At 43.2% G+C, this 23,155-nt stretch overlaps 1 long non-coding RNA gene across 1 annotated transcript in view; it reads left to right on the plus strand.

The window, feature by feature from the left end:
* LOC139356142 (uncharacterized) overlaps positions 1–14,589 on the plus strand; it is a 16,831-nt gene extending 2,242 nt beyond the window's left edge. Inside the window, exons 2-4 of the long non-coding RNA XR_011607545.1 lie at positions 6,284–6,404; positions 10,497–10,572; positions 14,441–14,589. This is a non-coding gene — a long non-coding RNA (uncharacterized lncRNA). The remainder of the gene's footprint in view (positions 1–6,283; positions 6,405–10,496; positions 10,573–14,440) is intronic.
* Positions 14,590–23,155: the final 8,566 nt, after the last annotated feature.

Below are 23,155 nucleotides of genomic sequence, written 5' to 3' on the forward strand. Positions count from 1 at the left end.
GATGAAAGAAGAAGGGAAGGAAGGAAGGGAGGGAGAGAAGGAAGGAGGAAGGAAGGAGGGAGGGAGAGAGGAAGGAGGGAGGGAGGGAAGGAAGAAAAAAAAGAGAGAGAAATAGAAGAGCCGAAGAAAGGAAGGAAAAGAGGGAGGGAAGGAGGGAGGGAGGGAAAGCAAACCTCCCTTCTCTCTCAGCCCCTCCCGCCCCTGGTCCTGTCTTCATCCTGCTTCATTGGAGAGCAGGAGCCACACCACCTTTGGAAAGCATTTGCCCTCCGTCCAGTCACCTTTCAGCCATAATCTGGGAACAGAAAGGAGAAGGAAAATGCCCAGAGTGTGGGGAACGAATAACAGAATTATGCGGATTGCAGAGGACTTTTTTTTGGTGGGGGGAGGGGGTGGTCCTGGTGGGCTACAGAATTAGAGAAAGGGAAGAGTTTACTGTGTTCAGAATCTTCCAGTAAATAGAAAAACTCAACTCTCATTTAAGGAACCATCTGTCTTTCTGGTGCAAAGGGATTTACCCTTGAAAGTGCAGATGAGCTTCACAGGAGGGGACACAGAATACTGTACAACTCAAGCAAATGAAGTCCCAGGCGAGCGAGAAAACAGGAGGAAAAGCAGCGTCAGGGCCATGAAGCCGTGAGGACACCAGGCTTCCAAGAACGGTTGTTTACATTCCCCCAAAACAAGCCAGATAGGCAACGCCCGCGTGGAACGGGAAGGAGGAGGAGGAGCAGGTGGTGACCTGGGGTGTTCCTGGCTGTGTTTTGTGGTCTAATGACCTTCCTCCTCCTCTATTACTCTTCCGCATTTCAATTCCCTTTAAAAGAACACTAAACACTTTCAGACACATTAATCTGTTCTGGGTCAATATTTGTTTCACCTTGGCAAAGCTTCCTATACAAACCTGTGATCATATCCCTTTGTTTTCTGACTTCAGGTACAAGGCAAGATCCTAGCAATAGTAAATGATAGCATGAGGGTTTCATTATGATGTGATTTTGTTTTTTAGGACCACTGTTGGTTAGACTTTTTATTATCGTGATACCACTCATTTTTACAGAGAGGTGAGCACAAGACAGGCCAAATTTGAGATGTGGAATCAGGAAAAACAGAAAAAGTGGAAGAAATGGCAAACGTGGACGTGAGAGCAGCTGGGTTTTCTAGCCCTGGGTGTCTGCAGGAGTCATATTCCCGGAAGGGCTGGGAGAGGCCATGGGGAAAAGGAAGGGGTGCAGGGGAGTGCCCCACCCTCGCCCTGTGCCTGCAGGTGGGCCGGCTTTGGACCCTGCCTGGATGATCTGGGAAGAAATAGGGTTCCAAAAGGGCAGACCCCAAGAGGATGCCTTATAGAGGTCCCGGCTAACGTTTCCATGGCAGCTTGCTGAGTGGCCGCCCTGATCTCAGCCCTTCCGGGGGTGACTCATTGACTCCTCCCAAGCTGGCGAGGTCGGGTTCTTCTTTTCCGGTTTACACATCAGGAAGCTGAGGCATGGAAAGGTGAGGTGATTTGTCCCAGGTTACACCTTCAGTAGATGGTAGAGACAAGGTTTTATTCATTTATTACGATAGTCCACGCTTTTCATCACATGCCAGTCACCCCAGGGTGGAAGACTCAGACTTCCTCTTAGCAACAGACTTTTCTAGTCTTGATTTCTCATCGGTAAAGGGGGGGATCCCAGTGCTTAACTCACTGTGATGACAGAAGGACTAACATGAGCTATTTTATGGAAGCTGTTAGGAAGCCTGGGGCATGGTGAGCACTTGGTACCTGGTGGGCGCAGGACTGGAGTAGGGAAGACGGGCTGAGAGCCCTGTGCTCAGGACACCGTGAGGACACTTGGCAGGTGCGTGGATGGACTTGGCGAGGCTGGGAGAGGCATGATGTTTCACTAAAGACCACTCCCCTTCTTTTCTCTCCACTCACATCTTCCAGGTAGCCGGGGAACACCCTGGCTGAGCTTTGATCAGTTGCATCTAGACTAGTTTGGTGTTTAAGTGCAAGTCACTAAAATGCCCTGTGCCTCAACGTTCTTCTCACCCACACATTGGAAGAAAGAATTCCTACTTCCCAGAGCCCTTGGGAGGAGTAACAGAGGTAATGTGTGTAAAGTGCACATGAAAGGAACTCAACTGAGGGCGGCATCTTCATTGGTACCCTTGTCATTGTTTTCATTATTGCATTGTCGTCCAAGCTGATGGACTGAGGGGGGTCATTCCAGCGGACACAGGGGAGCTGTGAGGGTCCTGGATTGCGTGGGGCCATGTCTGACCTGCAGATGCTGCAGAGTTTGGATCGAGTTACACGTGGAGTTGGGGAAGCCTGACTGAAGGGCGCTCTCTGGCCTTTTAGGGGCCGCGGTTTGCAATTTTTTGAGCCAGGGTCACCTTGAACATTCATGTTGAGAAACAGGCTGATTTCACATGGTTTCTTTCTGACTAAAAAATTCAAACCATGCCTCTCCTGAATCCACCTTAGCCTGGGCCTGAGCAACGAGTGGCATCCTAGGTTTGCTCTGAGCACCTGCTCTGGAAACCCAGAGTCTTTGTTGACCATGTGCTGCTCGATGGAAGCCCTGCAGTGGAGGCTCCAGGGAGTGCGCACACTGGGCCTTCACCAGCGCTGGGACCCCAGACCTAAAACTCCAAGGGAATTCCAGCTTGCATGAGGTTGGGGCACTGAGGAGACAGACCTCCTGGGCTCCAGGGGCTTTGCACGCTGCTGGCCAGTGGAAGACCAGCTGCGACCCACTCCCTGCCAGGCTGGGGCTGCACAGATGCCCACGGACAGGACGTCATGCCTCGCACGACTTTCCAATTAAAAGGCAATCAATTAAAATTAATCCCTTTGTTTCTACGGAAGCCCCATCACACAGGCGTCATCTGGGCTTGCGTTCTGACATCGGGAGAAGCTGTGAAATCACCCAGCAATAAATAATAAAGGACTGAGATTAAATTGCCGATCCTTATTCCCAAACTGATTTTAAATGCAATGAGGGTTATTATTTATACAATGATCCAGTAAAACTTAAAGTTCATTAAATGTCTCTCTGAGTCTTTGATTTATTTTTTAACTGATTTTGCCAATATCTGTAAGTGGTTTCTATTATCCGAACCATATTTATACCTGTATATCTATATCTATATCACATAAAAATATAAATTCAGGCAAATTCAGTCAAAAAATAAATAACTACATCCCATACATATGTTATATATATAATCCCTATGTGTGTGTGTGTGTGTATATATATATATAGAGAGAGAGAGAGAGTGTATACCCCATGTAGACGTGGCTTACATATTTTAAGCAAATGCATTGCTTTAACTTCACTCATGACTTCATGGAACCAACAACTCCTGTCCTCATCTACCTAGGGGCTATCGGGTAACCGGCAAAAGCCAGTTATTTCATGTCGTTTCTGCTGACTGAAATTCAGAATAAATATTGCTAACATTTTCCAGTGTGGAGGTTCAACTTTAATGTTTTGTGAATCCCCTGACTCTCTGACAAATTCAGTGGACATGAGATGCATTGGTTGTTAATTTATTTAATAACAATCCATCCTGTCTTCAAACACTAAGCCTCTTTCTAACCTCAAAGAAACCCCAGCAGATGTTTAGTTCATTAAACAATCAGAATGCTCAGCGCTATGAATGTTATTTATTCAACAACTACTTCCGGGGCACTTACCTTGTAAGGTCATGGAAAATCCTGCAGCAAAGCCGCCAATAATGTCCGAGTTTCCACTGTGCCCTAAAGGATTCTTTCTGGCTGGGCGCGGTGCCTCACCTCTTTAATCCCAGCACTTTGGGAGGCCGAGGAAGGTGGATGACCTGAGGTCAGGAGTTTGAGACCAGCCTGGTCAACATGGTGTAACCCCATCTCTACTAAAAATACAAAAATTAGTTGGATGTGGTGGTGTGTACTTGTAATCTCAGCTGCTTGGGAGGCTGAGGCAGGAGAATCACTTGAACCCTGGAGGCTGAGGTTGCAGTAAGTGAAATTATGCCTCTGCACCCCAGCCTGGGTGACAGAGCCAGACTCCGTTTGAAAAAAAGAAAAAAAAAAAGGATCCTTTCTATGGCTAGGAGGGGAGGGAAGAGGCTGCATCAACAGGCCAAGTGGATGTTCTCCCTGCAGACACTGTTGAGCCAATGTGGGGCATTGGTCAAAGCTCACCAATGTCTCAGACCAGCATCCAGGGTACATGGTGCCTGGTGCTGGCGGGCAACTGCTGTCCATGTCTGCCTTGACCAGCTGTGTTAAGGGTTTCTGAAAGGTAGCTTGTTCCCATATCTGTGCCTTCTGTGTTTGTTAGTGTAATTTCATAATTTAACGAAATGTTTGGTAAGCCCATGAAATACAAGATCCAAAAGGATGGATGAGATGTGTTATTGCCGTATAGTTAACTGAACGTTCTGGAAAGATTAAATACAAACTAAAAATGCTGTTGAATTAGACACGTGCAAGAAAACTAAGAATCGTTGAGAAACGTTAAAAAATCGAGATAGATTCTCAGATATCTTTAAAGGTTAGTTCTTGATCTGTCTTAAGAAACAGTTGGATTCTTTCATGCTTGGTGGGTGTATTTTGAGGAATGAGGCACTGGGAGTAGCTCTCTGGGGGCTGGGGGCTGAGCAGAGGCCCTGCATCTGCAAAAGCATCAAAGAACAACTCACATTTGTGTCGTTTAGGGTAACAAGCAGCATTTGTTGTCATTGTTTTCTCTGCTTAACCCATTTTTAAAAACATACTTTTTTTTTTTTTTAAAGCAGTTGTGGGTTTGTAGCACAATTCAGTAGAAGATACAGAGATTTTCCAAAAAACTCCCCCGCCCCTACACATAGCCTCCCCCACTACCGACACCCCCACTAGAGTGGTTCACTTGTTACTATCCAAGCACTTATGTCACCGACACACCCTTGTCACTCAGCGTTCAGACTTTACGTCAGGGCTCAGCTTTTTACCCGTTAGGAGGGAGTGGCCACCTCCAAGCCCCTTACATCCCAGGTAGGAAGCTGGAAGCTCTTCTTCACCAACTTTTAAATTTAACTGACCTCCTACTCACACAACTCTTTTTGCATGAGAGCATTGGAAGAAAAAAGAAAGAACCGATTCTTCCTAAAAGGAATATTGAAGTGCTGAGGTCCCACAGTAGAGGACCTAGCAGTGGACACTGGATACTGGGCACGATTCAATTATGTTCCTTAGTTTGATCAAATGCCACTATCTGAGCCATTTTCTTTCTTTCTTCCTTTCTTTCTTTTTTTTTTTTTTTTTGGAGACCAGGTCTTGCTTTGTCACCCAGAGAGTGGTGCGACCACAACTCACCACAAGCTTTGACCACCCAGGCTCAAACAAATCTCCCCGTTTTGCCTCCTGAGTAGCTGGGGCAACAGGCGTGTGCTATCATGCCTGGCTAATATTTTAGTTTTCGTAGAGATGAGGTCTCGCTATGTGGCCCAGGCTGGTGTTGAAATCCTGGGCTCAAGCAGTCCTCCCACCTCAGCCTCCTAAGTGCTGGGATAACAGGCATGAGCCCCCATGCCCAGCCTCTGAATCATTTTCTTTAGGTTAGCAAACTATTGGGCCAGATCTTTTAAATATGTGAAAGCTTTATTGTTTTGTTTTCTTTGAACCGATTCTGTTCTTCACACTCATGTAAGGAGAGAGGTCTGTTCCACCAGATAGATTTTACTGTAGGATTTGGGAGAGACAAAGCCGTGAGTCATTTAAACAGCGGGGTTGCATGGTTCAGAAGAGCTAACTATTCACATAAGTCGGTGTATTGGCGGAGGAGGAAAAATACTCCTTTAAATAAGAATAATAAAACAATATTAAAAGTAGACCAGGCCAGACACGGTGGCTCACGCCTCTAATCCCAGCACTTTGGGAGGCTGAGACGGGTAGATCACAAGGTCAGGAGTTTGAGACTAGCCTGACCAACATGGTGAAACCCCATGTCTAATAAAAATACAAAAATAGCCAGGCACGATGGCATGTGCCTATAATCCCAGCTACTCAGGAGGCTGAGGCAGGAGAATTGCTTGAACCTGGGAGGGGGAGGTTGCAGTGAGCCGAGATCATGCCATTATACTCCAGCCTGGGCGACAGAGTAAGACTCCATCTCAAAAAAAAAAAAAAAAAAAAAAAAGTAAACCAAGATTCCCCTCAAGCAACTGCTTTCATTCAAGTGTGTTTTTCTTTCTCCTCGGAATGCTCCCTTGGTTACTCACTGGCTGTGCGAATCTGGGCAAACTGATTTCCCTGTCTGTGCCTCAGTTTCCTCTCTGTGACAAAGGGAACCTGATCATGCCAACAACGTCCTTTGCTGTGAACATCGAACAAACAAACACATGTGATGAAGTTAAAACAGCCCCTAGTCCACAGGAGGAACTCAGATGTAAGTATTATTGTTTCAGCGTTCCCTTTGAAGATAAAAGACAAGCCCCGATACTTTGCAAGTTGCCTTGCTCTGTGCTGGACTTTCCACAAACCCGAGGATGTCAGAACAGTTTCCAGAATTTTCCATGCTAAAAAAGAATCATGTGAAGCTGTGGCAGGCCACGTCTCACTAAGGCAGGCCTTCGTAACAACAGTTTCAGTAGGCCTTTCCTAGGCCTTAAAGCAGGACAAAGTAATGAAGGAATTCTTACAGGGCCCATTTAGGATTAAACAAGTTTTATTAGGGTCTGAAGAAACTCCCCAGGCCTCCACAAGCAAGTTTTATTAGGATCTGAAGGAACTTTCCAAAACTCCATGATGTAGCAGGAGACAAGATAAGGGTAAGCACCCCAGCACCTGGACCCGTTTAGGGAAGTAAATTTACTGAGCTGCAGAGGAAGGTCTTCAGGACTCAGATATTAGTTATAGAATAAAAAAAGTTAATCACTCATGTGTTTAGATGAAAGCTTAGAAGGTAGATCAGCTCTGGAACACTTTGTAATTTTGAGTTGGTCTGGCGATAATTTCCAGGCCTTCTCCCGGGAACCATTTGCAGAAAATAAAATCTCTCTTCCTCCCCAGTTCATCTGCATCTCGTTATTGGGACGAGAGAAATAGCTGCCTCGGTTTGGTCCGAGAGCAAAACGTCTGAAGCATGTGCTTATTTTCGGAACACTTGTCTTCTGTTTCTGCCATAGCCTGTTAAAGGAGTCCTGCAGTGTGTGGGGCTAAACTACTGCTCAGAGAGTCTCCATTTAAGAAGGAAGCTGGCCAGGAACTACTAGATGCTTGGAAATGTCCAGCCCGTCCCCAACTCCTGTTCCCCTGGGCAGCTGCCCTGCCTTGCTGAGGGCTGGAGTCTCGTTTCTCGGACAGTAACAGTTACCAGCGCTAACAGGTTTCTTTTCCCCTCTTTGGAGAAATAGTTGTGATAAATATGCAATATTTATTGCAAAGGTACTGATTGTGATGGCTTATTTAATATGTATTGTTCTGGAATGTAGATCAACTTCTATACTGAAATGCAGAAATGTGTGAAGTGGTTTAATATTTACTCTGCTTTGCTGCTTTCAGATCGAATGCTTACCTTTTTGTTTCTTTTTCCTTTTTTGAGGTAGAGTCTCGCTCTGTTGGCCAGGCTGGAGGGCAGTGGTACGATCTTGGTTCACTGCAACCTCCACCTCCCAGGTTCAAGCAATTCTCGTGTCTTAACCTTCGGAGTAGCTGGGACCACAGGGGTGCGCCACCACACCCGGCTAATTTTTGTGTTTTTAGTAGAGACGGGGTTTCTCCATGTTGGTCAGGCTGGTCTCGAACTCCTGGGCCTCAACTGACCCACCCACCTTGGCCTCCCAAAGTGCTGAGATTACAGGAGTGAGCCACCACGCCCGGCCCTAAACTTTTACTTTTCATTATTCCAGAGACAGTAACAATCAAGATATACCAATCGTGGCTCAAAGTGAGAAGTGAGAATTCTAGCTAAAATTGTAAAAAAAAACAAACCAAAGTATACCAACCAACCTACCAGATAAAGAACAGAGCCAAGATTTTTCATTTAAAAATTTCTCAGAAATGTTATAGAAATGCATCATTGTATTAAATGCAAGCTGTATTGATCAGATTTGTGAAAATTCAGTTTTCTTTCCTAGTTTTCCTAGAGCACTGGGATTTCAATGACTTTTCCAAAAAAAAAAAAAAAAAAACCCCAAAAAACAACAGAAAAATCCATAATTTGTAAGGAGAAAATCCAGACTGGATAATTATTTTACTTTTGTGACTTTTTTCTTGATTATAGTTTAAAAGGTAGGTTGGATTCTGTGGGTACAGTAAGACTGAATTTACAAGGATTTATTCATTGTTTTTCAGAGAATGAAATCTGTATTCAGCATTTCAGACACTAGAGGGAGGCATTTGACTGACTTAGGGGCTCCTCCAGTCCAAGAGGAGAGAAAGGGAGAAACTCAAATGTTCCTCTGCGATGATGTCCATTTTTGTTGTTGTTGTTTGTGTTTTCCCTGATTTTCTCTCCCTTTTTTCTTTCCCTCTCTCCTTCCTCACTTCCTTCCTTTACTTTATCTTTCTGTTTTCTCATAAAAGCAATCTTCTCAAGAGCTCAAATGAACATTCATATTTTACGCATTTAGAGAACAAAGAGGCCATGAGGTGCATTCTCACTACAATAGACACAAATCACAGTCTGAAATCACGGCACCTGGTTTTGGTCCTTAAACACCATTCAAAACCTTTGTTAAGTTAGCGGATATTAATTAATTTCTGGGGTTATGTTTCCTCTCCGTTTTTCTTGTGTTCTTTATTCCACCTGGAAGACGTTTCCCTCTGAAGTTGCTGGAGAGCAGAAGCAGGCCTGAAGAGCATCCTTCTAAGGAACCTGCTGAGACTGAGACCAAAGTGTGAGCTCTTCATGGTCCTCCCTAGCTGCAGTGCGGTAACTGCACCCTGACCCTTGGTGGGCCAGGCAAAGAGGCGCCTGAGTCGACAGGGAGGAAGATTGTGGGCTCCTGCACCTTTTTTCTGTTTTTTTTTTTTTTAAAGACAGGGTCTCACTCTGTTTCCCAGGCTGGAGTGCACAATCACGGATCACTGCAACCTTGACCTCCTGGGCTCAAGCAATCCTCCTATCTCAACCTCCTGAGTAGCTGGGACTATAGGCGAACATTACCATCTGGAGATAATTTTAAAAATTGTTTTTTTGTGGAGACAGGGTCTTCATATGTTGCCTAGGCTGGTCTCGAACTCCTGGCCTCAAGGGACCCTCCCATCCCAGCCTCCCAAAGCATGGGTATGATAGGCATGAACCATCAAGCCCAGGCTCCAGCACTTTTTTAAAACTTTAAAATAGAATTAATAACAGTGGTTACTTTATGGGGTTTTGAGGATCCTATGATCATGGCATCTGGCATACAGGGAGTACTCAGTGTTTATTACTTATTATTGTTTTAAATTCTAGTTATTTTAAAATCTCTATTTCTTGTTAAAAACAGGTTGGAATTATCGCACTATGTTGCACAATAATAATGATAATAATAATATCATAACTGGTAATCCTTAAAATCTTCCTCCTAGACCATATAAACTGCTAAATGTTGAGAACTATAATTCTTGTTTGACATGTAGGAGAATCACCTAATCCATACATTAAGGAATAAGAAATATCTTTTCAAATATTCTTGTATTCAACTTAAAATATCTCCATCCCACAAAATTGTATTTTCACCGTCTTAATTGCCAACAAAAGAATGTTATAGTGTAGAATATATTTTGTAATATTCTTTGATTTAGAGTTTCAAATTTCTGACCCATGGAAAGACAAGATATTCTAATTCTGCACTGCCCAGTAGGGCGGCCTCCGGCCACATGTGGCCGCTGAGCGCCTGCAGAGTGGCCTGTCCAAACTGAACCAAACTCTTGGTGGGAAATGCTCACCACATTTGAAGACTTTGTATGACAGAATGAACAGAAATATCTTGATATTTTTGTGTCAGGTATATATTAAAATAATATTTCACATATTGGGTTTAAAATATATTATTATTATTATTATTATTATTATTATTATTATTTTGAGACTAAGTCCACTCTGTTGACAGGCTGGAGTGCTGTGTCACAATCTCAGCTCACTGCAACCTCTGACTCCCTGGTTCAAGCGATTCTCCTTCCTCAGCTTCCTGAGTAGCTGGGACTACAGGCACGTGCTACCACACCTGGCTAATTTTTGTATTTTTAGTAGAGACGGAGTTTCACCATGTTGGCCAGGATGATCTTGATCTCCTGACCTCGTGATCTGCCCACCTCAGCCTTGCAAAATGCTGGGATTACAGGCGTGAGCCACTGTGCCCGACCTTAAAAATGTATTATTAAAATTGCTTCTATCTGTTTCTACTTAATATGCTTTAGAAAATTTAAAATGGTATCTGTGGCTTGCATTGTATTTCCATTGCAGTGTTCTCCTAACTAATTTTGTACATCAGAAAATTCAAACTATTACTTCTTATAGCCTAATATTTTATTTTATTTTATTTTTTGGTTACAGGGTCTCGCTGTATCACCTGGGCTGGAGTGCAGTGGCATGATCACGGCTCACTGAAGCCTCAACCTCCTGGGCTCAGGTGATCCTCCTACCTCAGCCTCCCAAGTAGCTGAGACCACAGGCATGAGATACCTCACCCCGCTAAGTTTTGCATTTTTTTGTAGAGATGGGTTTTCACCATGTTGCCCAGGCTAGTCTTGAACTCCAAAGCTCAAGCCATCCTCTGCCTCAGCCTCCCAAAGTTTTGGAATTACAGGTGTGAGCCACAGCACCTGGCCAATCTTAATATTTTAAAAAGTCGAACAGATTGATGGAGAAAAACGGGTTGAGGATGCATTCACTTGAGAGGTAGTTATTTATTAATTATTATTCGAGATGGAATTTTGCACTTGTTGCCCAGGCTGGAGTGCAATGGCACCATCTTGGCTCACCGCAACCTCTGCCTCCTGGGTTCAAGTGATTCTCCTGCCTCAGCCTCCCAAGTAGCTGGGATTACTGGCATGCACCACTACACCCAGCTAATTTTGTATTTTTAGTAGAGACAGGGTTTCTCCATGTTGGTCAGACTGGTCTTGAACTCCCGACCTGAAGAGAACCACCCGCCTCAGCCCCCCAAAGTGCTGGGATTACAGGCATGAGACACTGCGCCCGGCGAGAGGTGTTTAAAAGGGGTCCACCCAGCAGGCCCTACCCGTCCCTTCTCATTTGCTCCTCCTGTAGGTTTGATGACCTCTGAATAATTTGCCTTTTTGGAAAAGTGGCAAGTAAAGCCCTTTTTTTCTTCTTCTTCTTTACTTTCTTGGAAAGGCTGAGTGTGAATATGAATTATCAACAAGCCCATCAAACTGGGACGAAGGAAGGTGCTGGATTCTACCTGCGAGGGTTCCCGGGGCCTGATTTCGTGGCATGGTTCTGGTCAGTGTAGGAGCGAGTGCTCTGCTTAGGGATCACGGAGGCTTCCTGGTATTCAGGGCTCTCTGCTCCCACGTGAACTCATTGAGGCCCATCTCCCTGAAACATTTCTGCATGTACTCCTTAAATAAACACATCGCATCGCAGGCTGGGGAGTGCCACATCATATTCTTCTCTTAAAATGTCAGAAAATGTCTGTGGTTTATAAAAATTCATTCTCATGTTAGAAAGCTTTACCCCTCATTCTCGGGGTGATGAAATCAGTGGAGATGGATGATATTATCCCAAGTTTTTTCTTCTTCTTGTATTTTAATGAGCTTTGTTGCTCTGCTCTTTCAGTTTATTAGAGATCACCCACCGCCGTGAGCCTGGGAGTTCAGCCGCCTTCTGTGGCTACCCAAGGCCCCACATTTCCACGTGATTCTAATCTTGCAATTCTCTTCTTCATTACATTCTTGCCATGCTGGCTTTTGTAAGATTCTAGAAAGCATTTTACAATACACAGGGCAGGAAAGGCATCATTTATAATACATGGTAGTTACTCGTCTGTTATTTATAAATCATCTTGCTTGGAAGACTTTTATTTCTATGCAGACAGTGAATCCTCAATTTTGTTTAAACAAATTCACGGCTTCCTCTTTATTCCTACTGTTTTTTTCTTAAACATAACTCCAATATCTTCATAATAAATAATAAAATAATTACTTTTGTCTTGGGCGTCTGCACAACCTCCAAATACATTCTCAGCCTGGGCTCATATGACATTGACTGTAATGTGGCCAGTTAATCTTGGGGGTCTACAGAGTGCTGGCCGTTCTGTCCTGATTGTATCCAAACTGACTACGAAGATGACCAAAATGACTGAGTGATCCTGCCCGCTTAAGAACGCTTCAATTACTGGGCACATTTTGGACCTAAAAAAACAAAGTAATTACTATTTTCAAACAACTGGATTTCCAAGGCCTGCTGCTTCTCTGTAGATTGAAAGAAAGCGGCTCCAGGTCAGTGGGTGCTGTAACAGGAAGACCCTGGAATTGGAATCTGAGGCCACCTACGTTGACCTTGACCACTTTACTAGGTTTTTTCTGAGCCTCAACCCTCAAATATACAACAGGAGTAATAATAGTACTTAAGGGCTCACACGGTCATGAGGATTTGATGCAGTCATATTGGAAAACACCAGTTTGAAAATGGCACAGCAGTGTGCAATATCATTTCTCTTTTATTATTGACGTTGCTTTACAAGTAATTGCGATCTTAGCCCTGGCCATGTTTCCGTAACACTTTGTCAGGGAAAACTTCAGCTTTGCTAATCAAGGAATGAAAGGAAGGGAAGGAGCTGAAGAGTCTGGATAGATCAGTAAGCCCAGGACATTTCTCTCCCTGGTTCCTACAAAGGTATGACTTCTTCAGCATGTTTTAAAAACACTCACATTTCCCAGGCCAGCGCAGACAGCAGTGTGTTTGCTGGCTTGCAGGTTTCCTGGTGGTGACTTTGCTCCCGGCACTGTGGCTTGTTACCCCAGGGGGCTCCTCCTGCCACCCCAGGATTTAATTCTGGGTGACTTTCCTGGGAAGGGGTGGGGAGGGTCCGGGGAGGACTGTGATGGGTGTGTCCACGTAGCCCCGGGGACACCTTTAGAGGACGGAGAGACCAGAGCGCTGATGGCTGCTCCGGCCCGGTTGGGTGTGCAGATCTCGGGGGTAACCCAGAACCCCCGGCCCCTGCCTCAGGCTGCTCATCTTCTCAAGCTCTCTGTCTCGACTTTAGAGATTATGGAGTTTCAGGCAGCCAGGCTCAGACAAGTCACAGCCACACTTGAAGAATAACCCTCCCGTTCAATTTGGAGTGAAATTTAATGGCACCGATGAACAATTTGCTATCGATTTTTAAATAGACATTATTTTTTAAGCCAGTCTTAGCTTCACAGCAGAATTGGTCAGAAAATACAGAGTTATGGTCCTGCCCCCGACTCACACACACGCCACCAGAGGGCCCGTGTGTCCCAATCGATGAACCTACGTGGACACATCGTTAGCACCCAGAGTTCACAGTTCACACCAGGGCTGACTCCGGTGCTGGGCATTCTGGGAACGGAACAGATGTCTCACCTCCGCCACTGCAGCACATACAGCGTAGTTTCACCACCCTGCAGACCCTCTGTGCTAGGCCGATTCATCTCTCAATAATTTGCTATGATTTTTTTTTAATCCTAATTTTTACCCCTCAGTTGGACATTATTCTTACTGAAACCTGAAGGTAATTTGGTCTCGGTGACTTTGTTCTGATAATTACTATCAGCAGATGAATTAAAGCTGTGCATTGGAATGTTCAAACGTTTTATTTGAACACTGTGATGCCTTGAAGATGCTCACCGTGCACCACATAGCAGATATATTCTGATAAAGGTTTTTCTGTTGTGGCAGGCGATTTCTGTTAGGTGGTTGGTGGAATTTAAGAAGCAATTTCCAAGAGTACAGTACCTTGCGTGGGGTAATTTGATATCATATTAAATGCTACTCTCTAGAAATAAAAACAAATGTCGCCAAGCCACACATGGCATTTAGAGTCACTAAAGCAGCCGGCTGTGTGAACTCATCTCCGATGGCCTCCCAGTCCCATTGGGGAGGTGGAAGGGCCTGACCTTGTAATCTTGCAGGAATTGGAGGTCCAAGGATCTGCTTTCATCATCAAAGCTTTATGTTTTGAGAAAAACAATACGTAAGCAGTGAGCATTTATCGTACAGGCAACTGTTTCGAGCCACCCTGATTAGGCTTTCTTTATATTACACAAGAACACCCTTCAGATGATGCTCAAGATGATTCTGTTGTCTGTGAAGTTTTCCCCCCACCTTTTTTTTATTTCTTTCTCAGCTTGTCTTCAAAGGAATTAAAAGTTCTGATTTATTTCCAGGCCTTTATAAAAAGCTCCCTGAAAAGCAAATACTATTTGTAGTGGTGACAGGCAATTAGCAAAGCATTTAGATTTATTCTGAGGCACTCGTGAAAGTGGTGTTTTATTTTTCTTTTACAGGAGTTTTAAAAATTCACTTGAAGGCAATGGACTGAGATTGCTTCTGTCGTCCCAAGGACCAGCGGGATCCTGGCGAGGTGTGGGATTCCAAGTTCCAGTTGCCACAGTATCAAAGTCTTAGCCATCTCCTCATTTCCAGATCTTTTTCTAATAAAATCACTGTTTAAATGTCTCACTTTGACTTTATTTACTCCCTTAAATTCCTCCAATGTGTAAAATCGATCTCAAATAATCACTAACTTGTGTTGAATCACAGCACAGTACTGGGTATCACGGTGACTTTGTATCTTATGGAATGTGGCTTCTTATTGAATATGGTTTCGTGAGGGTACTTGGGGGAAGACATTGTGACCTTCCTTTCAGGGGGAAGAGGGAGCAGTTCAGAATAAACACAATGATAGTGGAAACCGTCAGGGGAGGCTGGGATTCCAGGCCCAGTTTGCACTGTGCAGGTGCCCAGGTCATTCCTGAGGGTGGCCTCATATTTCCATTCGGAGCTTGCTTATTTTCTACCAGTGAAATTAATTTCCTCTGATTCCCTTCCAAGTATTCTCCTCCTGCCTAATCTGTACTTTTCTTTAAAGCATCACTTAGAATCTTTGATTCTCAGATCATTTCGGGTTGAAATAATCTCTCTGTGAGATATTTCCTGCATTTGATGTCCTGACATTGACTTTACGTCAACTTACAGTCAATATTAAAATGAAACTCACAATTACAATGTCCACGTCATCATTTCTTGAGTTAGGAAAATACTCCTGAGCCGGGCATGGCAACTCATGCCTGTAATCCCAGCACTTTGGGAGGAGGCAGAGGTGGGAAGATCACTTGAGCCCAGGAGTTTGAGATCAGCCTGGGCAATGCAGGGACATCTCATCTCTAAAACATAAAAATAAAAAAATAAAAAAATATTAGCAGGGCATGGCGGCATGTGCCTGTGGTCCCAGCTACTCGAGAGGCTGAGGTAGGAGGATCGCTGAAGTTGAGGCTGCAGTAAGCTGTAATTGTGCCACTGCTCTTGAGTCTGGATGACAGAGTGAGGCTCTATCTCAAAAAAAATATTCCCATGCTCTTTCAAAACTAGTTTTCTCCTAAGGGATCTATTTCTATACACATACACACACACACACACACACAATCTTCTATACATACACATATATCACGCATATATACATATGCACAGACACACAAACACATGTAAGGAAATAAACGGTTATATAATCAAGCCTTTAGCATGTGTCATTTTATTTTCTGTACAATACCATTAACAATTTGATATCATATGTTATCATTTTTAAATATTAAAAATATTGCTCATACCAGCAATATGTAACATAACATATTAATAGCTATATAATATAATCATCAATTATTAACCTATGGTTAATTAATAATTAATAATTAACGATTATAGCTATGTTAACAATCACCTTTAATAACCATATTCTTATAATGACTATATTGTTAATAACAACCATAATACTGCTAACTCTGTTGTGATGGTAACTGTAGGACATGGTGGTGCGGTCTAGGTTGGAGTACTCTGTGAATAGCCACAGCAGCTACAGCAGTGACTGACTAAGCACCTCTTCTGTGCCCAGCACTGCACAGAGCCATCGGAAGCATCATCTCCTTAGCTTCACGGCAGCCCTGAATGGCCGCAGGAGACTCCTTTACAGGTGAGGAGCAACTGCAGGATCCATGGGGTGGTGGAGGGGCAACCCCGTGCCTGGTGCCTCCCACACCAGAGGCCCCCTCGGGAGCCTGGTTCTCACTGCAGGGCAGCTTTGATCAGCCCACACTCCACACGTTGTGATGTTTCTTGCCTTTTCCACAGACGGCCTATTTCTTTTTGCAGATGCAAAGACAAGTGTCATGGGTGACTTGCTAAAATCCCTGCAAATGTGCTAAGGGAAAGTGATCAGATATTCCCCAATATTTAGTGAAGATTTAATTTCTGGTATCTGGCTCTGTTTTCCTCAAGAGCCACTGTAAATTATCGTAAGTTCCAATATTTTGGCATCTAATCAACAGCTTCTTAATTGCCTCTGATATGAAGAAATGGTGTATACATTTTTAATCAATAATCAATATGTGTTCTGATATTTCATTAATACAGTGTGTAGAATTTGACCTAAGTATTTTCGTGGAGGAGAAGATGAATTAGAAATGCGATCACTAAAACATGGTTCCAGTATAGATGGAAAGCACTGGAGATACTCATACATTTTTAAGATTCTAAAAAGATCTTTACAAAGAATCTTTAATGGCACCAGAGAATGTGGAGCATATAAGATTTAGTCAAAAGGAGAGTATTAAATGTATTCAAATCTGTTAGAATATGAATTTTTTCTTTATTTTAAAAAGTACTAGGAAATACCAAAATGGTGGTAGCCATTTACAGTTATTATCTCTGGGCTTGGAGATTTAGAATGATTATTATCTTCTGTTTTATACTTTTATGCATTTTCGAAATTTTCTATAGTGAGCCTGTGTTTCATTTATAATTAAAGAAAGATGTGTCTAAACTAACAAAGATCACAAAGATAATTCAGTGACGTTTTTCCATGTGCATTTTATCAGTAGGAATGTTCTGGAAGGTACTGTGCTCTCAGTTAAAGCCCTTTTTATGTCACTATTTGTACTCACTGCCTCACAAACCTTCTTCAAGGAAATCACACAGCATACCTGGCTCCAGCCTTATCAAAAATCTCTGCTCTCTTTTTTAATTCCGGTTTAAAACCATTGTTAAGAAAGACACTTGCCGGGGATTTTTCCTCGAGGTGTTTTTTCATGTCCATTAATTTTCTACTTGCCTCAAATTTTCCTTTGACTTTAGGAAATTCGATTTTTATTGTCTTCTTAGGAGGCTTGAGGGCGTAGGGTATGAACACCCTAGCATTTTCCCCTGTAGACTCTTATTTAAATTTAGATTATGACCACATGAAAAATTTGTTGGGAAAAGCAATCAGTAGGGCCATATGTTAGAGTTTCAAAAGTCACCCTAATTTCCATTTAACTCACATCATAAAAATCACCCTCCCATTCAATCAGACTATTATAAGGTGTTTTAGATGAGTGATGAGCGGGTGCCTGCCAAACGCAAGCTAGTAAGAAGGCCTTGATCTTCCCAAGAGCTATTCGTTTTTGTCTTTCCTACATTTCTCTCTCTCGCCTCTCTTTTTTTTTCTCTCTCTCACACACATACTGCCCAAAGCAAAACCATAAAAAAGAAAGCTCTTAAGAGTACATAAAAGTGTGAGTAAGACTTTAAATTTTATTTTTATTTACTAGAAATTTATGGAACAGGAGCCGAGGCACCGTCATGATTCATCATCCACATCCCATTTCCGCCTACGACTCTGACATGCACATGTTCTGTGTGGACTGACTCTTACTCTAGAAAGAACCAGAGCTCCATGGGAGAACAGCGAGCTCTCGGTTGTGTCCGCAATGACCCCCAACCAGTGTGTGTTCCGATGGCTTTCATGTCTACTGTGTACTGCCATAATAGTTAACAATTCCTTATGTGATTCACCCAGGTTGGTTAGAGGAAGGCTTCATTGCTGGTTAGATAATGATGAGATGCAATCCATTTAGCTTGTCCAGTGATTCATGGTTCATCTTAGCATTGCCTGCCAGTGTGAATGACCTGTGTATGGTGTTGCGGTAGCTTTGAAGGGATAGCTCATTGCATGACACTCACGTGTTTGGAAAAGCCATCAGTACCACCATGGATTTGTTTCAACAGCCGTGTTACTTTCCATCTTGCTGTTGAGTTTAACGCTGCTCACAACATTGAATCTTTTGGGGTGACCAACCTCCTCTCATAGACATCTGATTCTTTCTTTTTTCTTAATTTTTATGCTGGATTCAGGGGGTACATCTGCAGAATTGTTACACAGATATATTGCATGGCACTTAGGTGTGAGATACAAATGATCCCATCACCCAGGTAGTGAGCATAGCAGCCGATTCATAGTTTTTCAGCCCCTGCTGCTCTCGTCCCTCTAGTAGTCCTCACTGTTCATTGCTCCCCTCTTTATGTCCATATTTATCCAATGTTTAGCTCCTACTTATAAGTGAAAATATGTGATATTTGGTTTTCTGTTCCTATGTTAATTGACTTAGGATGATGGTGTCAACAGAGCTCAGATGTTTGGCCATAGAAATGACACGTACCCGTGTTGCTGCAAAGAACATGATTTTACCATCTTTTATGGCTGTGTAGTATTTCCTGGTGCATACATACCACGCTGTTTTATCCAGTTCCCTTGTTGATGGGCCCCTGGGTTGGTTCCATGGCTTTGCTATTGTGAATAGTGCTGTGATGAACCCATATCTTTTTTGCAGGACGATTTATTTTCCTTTGGATTGGATTGCTGGGTCGAAGGGTAGCTCTTTTTACTTCTTTGAGAAATTTTCAAACTGCTTCCACAGTGGCTGAACTAATTTATATTCCCACTAGCAGTATGGAAGTATTTCCTTTTCTCCACAGCCTCACCACCATCTATTGTTTTTTGAGTTTTCAATAATAGCCATTATGGGCGGTGTGAGATGGTATCTCATTGCGGTTTGATTTGCATTTCTTTGATGATTAGTGATGTGAAGCGTTGTTTCATGTTTGCTGGCTGCATGCATGTCTCACAGACACCTGATTCTTACACCGTGAAAAGAGCTCTAGTGTCTGTTATTTATGTTGTAAGGACACCCATCATGGTAAAGCATGTTGCATTACTCTGTCCCTGCATAGGTTTAAGGAAAGCAATTGAAATGTGTTTTGTTCACTACCAGAGGCTACAAATTACGTATAAATATTATTTGGTAATTCAATCACATTTGAAGTTGGAGGTTAGATATATTTTGCCTGTTATGAGAATTGGCCTGATGAAAAAACAATCAAAGATTCAAATATTCATAACCCAAGAAGAATAGGTTCACCAAAGGAAGAAGTTTTCAAAGTTTTCAGTTTCATTTTCTAACTTTGGTTATTAACGTTCTTCAAAAGACTTTATGAATTTAGAAATCTACTTGATTTGGGTGCGTGCTTCCCTTGCTGGAAGGGTGGACTTCCAACCACTTCCAATAGTTAGGAATTTCCTAGAAGTTTTACTTCAGGACCCACTTTTCAGTGGGTTGATATTAATTTCCTGTTAGCAAATAAACCCTAAAAGAGCAAAGGTAGTGCTCTCCTCAGGCGTCTAGAAGCCCCTAGGTGACGTGTTGAGTCTCCTGTTCTTGGTTTGTGGAGCAAACCACATTTGATGATTGCTTGCATGGATTTGCAAGAAGCTTTGGAAACTCTACTCAGATCTTTATTGCCACCAGTTTACAGTATATGTGTTTGTGTCTATGACTGCAAACAAAGCAAGGTGCCGCAGGCTCAGATGTGCCTGCCGATGAGAGACTGGCCTTCGTGGAAGAGGGGTGAACGGTCTTTATTTCCAGGGTGTTTCCCTCTCAAACATTCAGTTACCCCGGGGTTTTCCTGTGAATACTTGGACAGGTGTGGATTAGAGTTTTCATTTTTCTTCCAAATTCAGATAGAGCCCAGATATTTAGCCATAGAAACGACATCTAGGAACCACTTAACTTGTGGAATTCGGCTCTTGGGAGAACACAGGGATACACACACACAGACACACACACACACACACACACACACATGCTTTTTTCCCCACTGAGAAGTTTGTTTGGTTTTTGTTTTTGAGACAGAATCTTTCTCTCTTGCCCAGGTTTGAGTGCAGTGGTACAATCAGTCATGGCTCACTGCAGCTTCGACCTCCCAGGCTCAAGCAATCCTCCCACCTCAGTCTCCTGAGTAGCTGGAACTACAACTGTGAGCCTCCACGCCCGGCTAATTTTTGTATTTTTTTGTAGAGACAGGGTTTCACCATCTTGCCCAGGCTGGGTCTCAAACTCCTGAGCTCAAGTGATCCGCCCTCCTTGGCCTCCCAAAATACTGGGATTACAGGTGTGAGCCACCATGTGCGGCCTCCATTATGGAGTATTTATTTCTTTAATTATTATTTGCAGAAAACATGGGCAATCCTCATTTCTTTCTTTCTTTTCCTGTTTTTTTTTTTTTTTTTTGAGACGGAGTCTTGCTCTGTGGCCCGGGCTGGAGTGCAGTGGCACGATCTTGGCTCACTGCAAGCTCCGCCTCCCGGGTTCATGCGATTCTCCTGCCTCAGCCACCCGAGTAGCTGGGACTACAGGTGCCCGCCACCTCACCCGGCCACTTTTTTGTATTTTTAGTAGAGACTGGGTTTCACCATGTTAACCAGGACGGTCTCGATCTCCTGACCTTGTGATCTGCCCGTCTCGGCCTCCCAAAATGCTGGGATTGCAGGTGTGAGCCACCATGCCTGACCTCCATTATGGAGTTTTTATTCCTTTAATTATTATTTGCAGAAAACATGGGCCATCTTCATTTCAATAAGGTAAAATAAACAACCTGTTCAGCAGTTTCAATTTTTATTAAAAGAGAAAACTGACTGAGTTCTCAAGTAAAAATATATTATTGAAAAAAGACTCAATTTTAAATAAAGAAAATCAATTTCTAATTCTTTTAAAGTCATTAGAAAATATTTAAAAACATACATAAATAAATGAGGGATTTGTGGAGAATATGCACACCTCTCATTTCAAACCTCATTTGCATATATGCTGTTTAGAAACATTAAAAAGAATGACATGCATGTGCCTCCAGTAAACATTTGCTATGTTCAGGGCTCCTTGTAAAATCGTGGAAGTGTTGCTTTCCTTTTAAGATTGCAAAAATAATGGTGCATTATTTTCATAGGGAAAGTATGAAGCATTCCAGGATTTACATGCTATTGCCATCTTTCTGTGAGTTCTGAATAAAATATAAATTAAGATAAAAATAGCCGTGGAACATCTTTCAATCAAACTAGCCCGTTATGCACAAGCCTACCATGAACACACTTTCAAAACCCTTGGAATGCATTCCGCTGCCACCTAATGTTTTACTAATATTTAGAAATACTCTCACGGTGGGAGTTTGCAAATTTTCTCCCTAGAACTTGGGTAAACTGTATTAACATAATTCCAAATCCGATTGCTTTGATGTGGTAAAGGACAGAAGGCAGCTTTGCTATTTGCAGTCATGAATTTGAGAAGAAATAAAGAACATTGGGAGGATCCATGAAGATCTCTTAAGAATAATGATTGTTTTTCAAATATATTTATTCTCAGTATAGTATTTTGTAGCCACAATATATGCAGTGTCTGCACAATGCCCAAATAACACTGCTATGAGTAATCTGAGGCAGAAAGAAGAGTATAACACATTCTCATATGCTCATCACCGAATTTCAGCAAACATCAAGACTCTGCTATATTGTCCCCCTTCCCTTCCCTTCCCTTCCCTTCCCTTCCCTTCCCTTCCCTTCCCTTCTCTCCCCTCCCCTCCCCTCCCCTCCCCTTCCCTCCCCTCCCCTCCCCTTCCCTCCCCTCCCCTTCCTTCCCCTTCCCTTCCCTTCCCTTCCCTTCCCTTCCCTTCCCTTTCCTTCCCTTCTTTGTCTTGTCTTATTCTGTGACCCAGTCTGGAGTGCAGTGGCATGATCTCAGCTCACTGCAGCCTCAGCCTCCCGAGTTCAAGTGATTCTCCTTCCTCAGCCTCCTAACTAGCTGAGACTATAGGCATGTGCCACCACATCCAGCTAATTTTTTTTTTTCAGTAGAGACAGAGCTTCACCATGTTGGCCAGGTTGGTCTCAAACTCTTGACCTTAAGTGACCTTCCCACCTTGGCCTCCCAAAGGACTAGGATTACATACATGAGCCACTGTGCCCTGCCTCTTTTTTTTTCTTATGAAATTATTTTAATGCAATCCTCATTAAACTTCATTTTATCCCTACACACTTCACCATACATTGTTAAACAATACGGATATTCTCTTACAATGGCATTACCAAATGTAACACAATTAAGGTAGTGCTTTTCAGTATTATCTAATGTCCAATCTACAATACAATTTCCCCAGTTGTCTCAGGAACATTTTTTTGCAGTTGATTTGAGTTAGAATCTAAATAAGGTCCACTCATAGGGAAGGGTTCTAGATGGCCCCCAGCTTTCTGTATCTCCCCTCAGTTCTGCCTTTTTCTCCCTGCCGTTGACTTGACGAATGTCTCCTGATGGTGAATTTTATGTGTCAATTTGGCTGGACCAGGGGGTTTAGATGTTTGATCAGGTGCTGTTCTGGATGTTTCTATAAGGTGTTTTGGGATGAGATTAACATTTAAATTGGTGAACTTCAAGGAATGTAGATTGTCCTCCCTAATGTGGACGGGCTCATCCAATCAGCTGAAGGCCTGAATAGAGCAGAAGACTGGCCTCCCCTCAGAGAAGGAATCCGGCAGCAGGCAGCCCTCAGACGTCCTCTGCAGCCCCAGTTCCTCCCTGGGTCTCCAGCCTACTGGCTGCCCTGCAGGTTTTGGATTTATCAGCCTCCATAACTGTGTGAGCAGAGACTGCTCAGTGTTCAAACTGTGTTCAAATAAGGCAAGCACCAACCTGTAACCAAAATACAGCTGTTCTGTACCTCACTGCTGATTCCTGTACATCACTTTACTTTTTTTGTCTGCAAATTTGTTCAGACCGTGAAGCATCCCGGGAGTCCCTCTGAATCTGCTGTGATTCTGGGGGCTGCCCAATTCATGAATTGTTCATTGCTCAATTAAACTCCTTTAA

This window comes from Macaca nemestrina, chromosome 9 (assembly GCF_043159975.1).
Source record: "Macaca nemestrina isolate mMacNem1 chromosome 9, mMacNem.hap1, whole genome shotgun sequence".
NCBI lineage: Eukaryota > Metazoa > Chordata > Mammalia > Primates > Cercopithecidae > Macaca > Macaca nemestrina.